Here is a 5000-nt window from a genome sequence, read left to right as displayed (position 1 = left end):
TTCGTTATGTGTAATAGATGTCATGATTAAATTCAGGTGTTTTCTTTCTATTTGTCTTTCGTTCCCTTTCTCTTTCTTGCTCTCTGTTTTCCTTCCTCTTGCTCTCTATTTCTCACTCTCACTGAATAAATATCTACAACGTTAGTTTCGCCTAGCCATTGCCAACTCATCAGGAACATCTGTTTCGTACAATCAACAGAAAAGTAATGTAACTTGTTCAATGTAGCATAGATGCTGAGCTTATTCCGTTGTTTAACTGTGCGTTTGATTCCACTACGGAATTATAAACTAAAATGCTGAAACAGCGTTTTTGTGGATAGATTTTTAAAATGTCGGTGTGATATGGAAAGAGAGAGAGAATGTGCGATAGAGTTTATAAACTTGAGTAAAAGAGGGAAATGAGAGAGTGAGTTATGTTTTTAAACACATAGCCTATGTGCCCGGAACGGTTAATAAATGTTGATTAAACACGCGTATCTAAACATGTTCATCAAAGTGTACTGTGTATAATGTGTCCTTATGTTGTGTCCTTATGCTGCATCAGATAGTTCGAGAGTTCCAGAGTTTTGAAGAGAGTGGCACCACATATTAATCCATGTCGTTCCCAGATCTACTCTGATCTGGAAAAGTAGCACCTATCAGGATGCCAGTTATATGTTAATTAGCATATAAAGGCTTACCTGTCTATGCATACGATAATTTAATCCGGCGGCCCCTGAAGAAGAAAACATTATGCCCCAAAATAGGGCATCTTGATCATCCACTGCATCTTTGTCCATCCCTAATCGTTTTCACCTGGTCTTGCTTTGGACTGAAGGTGGTCATAAATGAGAGAGTTGGGTTTGAGGGTGCAGAGACCTCCTTCAATATAAACAAAATCACCAATCATCCTTAAATATATCTAGATAGTGCTTGGCTCCCCGACGAACGATAATGAGGTGATTTACAGATTTAAACTTTGTTAGCAGCATTTATTTGATGCACAACACTAACATTTGTACAGAGAAGCAAAAGAACAAAAACTGTGCATGTTACTCATGTATTTTCTGATAATGTACTGTCAGGTAGAATCACTCTCAGTAAAACAGCAGAAGTAAATAATCCTGATGAGTCGGAAATAACTAGATGAACTATTTGAGTTGTATTCAGTTCCGGTTTAAACATGGGATTTATTTGCAGAGGTATGCTAAATATATTTACTAACCTATCCACTAAGCGTGCATTAATACATACATACATACATACATACGAAATACGAATATATATATATATATAAATGAAAGAATGGAGTCGAACGACGATTTAACAAAATTCCTTTATTCTCGACATATGTTTCGAAGACTGCATATTCTTAATTCCGAAGGAATAAAGGGTGCATTATGCAGCCTTCTCATCAGGAAAGACAAGGAACTTATGTCAGCATCATGACGAACAAAAATTGTTAGATGACTGCCCACACGGAGTCCAGAGTGATAATGAGTGTTTCTTTAAAATATTCCGTTATAAGCAGTGACGTCAAATTCGGTTGAATGGAGAAGATTCTAAAAAGTTCAAGAGTTCAAAAAAGATTGGAAGGGGAGAGTTCTAAGAATAGAAAGGTGACAGGGTGCAAGTGGTATGTATGGTGATGCGTTGTTGTTTGCTTTTGCTAATGAGATTGAGCGCCTATGTGTGTGTATGTATATAACTGCATTCGTGTCTATGTGTGTGTATGTGTGTGCGTGATTGTGTGTGTGAGGGGATAAATGCCAAATACCTCTAGTGGTGAAGTGAGAGGTTTGTGTCTGTGTGTTTGATTGTGCTTATGATAGAGAGAAGGATTGAGAGAGAGGAGGGAGAGGTAGAGAGATAAAGGTAAAACATACCCCAACGTATTTAATAATTTGGTTCCACTTCTACAACACCACCATAGACAAATTTTTTTATACTCTGTTACTTGAAGGACTACTACCAAATTCGTTTTTGTTCGTCATGATGCTGACATAATTTCTTTGTCTTTCCTGATGAGAAGGCGACATAATGCACCCTTTATTCCTTCGGAATTAAGAATATGCAGTCTTCGAAACATATGTCGAGGATAAAGGAATTTTGTTAAATCGTCGTTCGACTCCATTCTTTTATAAAAAACACACACATTTCCACACGAAAGCACGTGATCTCTGCCCTTGGCATGTAGCTTCAACCGTGTTTTCTGACGTGAATTTGCTACCCGGGTACCGGTTAACCGAATTATCCATACTAGGATAATTCATTCAACTACTTATATATATATATATATATATATATATATATATATATATATATATATATATATATTACTCTTTTACACTTTTACTTGTTTCAGTCATTTGACTGTGGCCATGCTGGAGCACCGCCTTTAGTCGACCCCAGGACTTATTCTTTGTAAGCCTATCGGTTCTTTTTGCCGAACCGCTAAGTTACAGGGACATAAACACACCAGCATCAGTTGTTAAGCGTCTACCAAATCCACTCACAAGGTGCAACGCAGTGGGATTGAACTCGGAACCATGTGGTTGGTAAGCAAGCTACTTATCACACAGCCACTCCTGCACCTATATATATATATATATATAATGTACATGTATATATGTACATACACACACACACACACACACACACACATATAATATATATATATATATATATATATATATATATATATATATATATATACATATATATATATGTGCAGGCGCAATGGCCCAGTAGTTAGGGCAGCGGACTCGCGGTCGTAGGATCGCGATTTCGATTCTCAGACCGGGCGTTGTGAGTGTTCGTTGAGCGAAAACACCTAAAGCTACACGAGGCTCCGGCAGGAGATGGTGGCAATCCCTGCTGTACTCTTTCGCCACAACTTTCTCTCACTCTTTCTTCTGTTGGCCTGCTCGCTTAGCCAGCGGGGTGGCGTCATTTGAAGGCTAAAACAATGCGAAGCGCATTGTGACCAGCGATGTGTAGCAACATCTGATAGTCTGGGCGGTCACGATGATGATGATATATATATAGGGAAAGTTTACGAAAAATAAACAAAAGACGAAGACAGGTGGTGTACAAAACAAACAGATGTATTAGTATAACACTCAGGAATAGAAAAAAGTCTTTTACGTTTCGAGCCTACGATCTTCTACAGAAAGGGGCACAAAAAAAACAAGGAGAGAAATGTGTGTAGTGGCCAACAATCTATCATGGCGACTATATATATATATAATATATATATATATATATATATAATGTACATAATATATATATATAATGTACATAATACAAATATATGTATAATTACATATATACATATATATGTACATACACATATATATATATGTACACATATATTACATGCATACACATACATGTATATATATATATGTATACATGTGTGTGTGTAAATATATATGTGAGGGTATCTGTGTGTATGATGTCTGTGTGTATATGTATGTATACATATATAAATATATGTATATGTTCTTATTCATATTGACATATGCATATATGTATCCACACACACACCACATATATATATATATATATATATACTTTATTTTAAGCAGCAGAAAATTCAACAAAATCTGTTACTCTGCTTCTAAGTTCACCTCTTTGTATATATTCGTGTAGTCTTTTTTGTATGTGTCCGTGACACTATTCGAAATCAGGCGTTTATAAACGTCCTTATCAAGTGCATATAAGTTACTTGTCTTGTCATTGTATTGCATAGGATTACCTTGATTATTTATATTACCTTGATTATTTATAAATGACCCAAAATAGGATGTTATATTTTATTTTATATGTCTTTCGTATATATTTTTATTAATGCACCCATTTTTAAAAGCAATGTTTTTTAAAAAAAGCAATGTTGTCAAAATTAGAATGTTTATATAAGTATGTGTATAGCAAAGCATATGTATTTGTAAGCATGCGTATCTGTGTATGTGTAAGTGAAAGTATGCTTGTGCTTAAATACACGACGGTATGTATATGTATCCATTCAAACTTGTGTATGTATACTGGTCTCTATAGATGCCAATAACATCGTTACAAGTTTTTTCCCTACCCCTCCTTCGTTCCTTTTTCTCTTTTTCCCTTTCTTTCGTTCCCCCTCCTTGCTCAGTATATGAGAATTGCTACATAGATGAATTTTAGCTTGCGTGCGAGACGGTTTGCGTGAATATATGTACACATGCTTTTATGTGTATATTTAGATTCATATTCATACGTCTGTATATGTATGTATGGCGTTTACGCGCATCCTTTTGTGTATGTTGATATATATATGTAGATTTTAATATAAATATGTATTGCAGTATTTATAACAGGTTTAATTTCTATGCATTAATTTGCACTGTCTTCATTAACGTCAATAGGTTTTTTCCTCGGTTTTTTCCTCGAATTTTATAATTTTTATAATTTTTATAAGTTTTTTATATATATATACATATATTTTTGACCTTTTTGTTTATCGCTCGAAGATTGACCGTTTTTTCTAAAGGGCCAATCAAACAAGTCCATTTCTTTTTAAAGGTGTAGAGTTTGTAAGAGTATAGATTGAATTGATATATCAGTTCCATTCCAGCAAAAACTGTCTGATGAACGGCAACGAGAAACTCAGAGTAACAGATTTTGTTGAATTTTCTGCTGCTTAAAATAAAGCATATTACTCTACCACTGGTATTTGAGTACTCTTTTTTCCACCTTGTTTCACATTTATGTGTTTACTCCGGTATATATATATATATATATATATATATTTACTTATACGTACATGGTTACATATATGTATGTTGTGGATATGTTAGATTCAATTTTAATCGATATTTTTCAATATATATGTCTTTTTTGAAACTTAATTCTATCTAAATTTTACAAACCTAACCTAATGATTTATACGAGATTCCTAAGGACGCATCATAGTTTTGACTCAGTATTTAGAGATTTTGATATCTCTTGTTATTATTTCTAGACTATCATATCATATCAAATTT

Source organism: Octopus sinensis, linkage group LG2 (assembly GCF_006345805.1).
Source record: "Octopus sinensis linkage group LG2, ASM634580v1, whole genome shotgun sequence".
NCBI classification, from domain to species: domain Eukaryota; kingdom Metazoa; phylum Mollusca; class Cephalopoda; order Octopoda; family Octopodidae; genus Octopus; species Octopus sinensis.
This window is presented reverse-complemented; position numbering follows the sequence as displayed.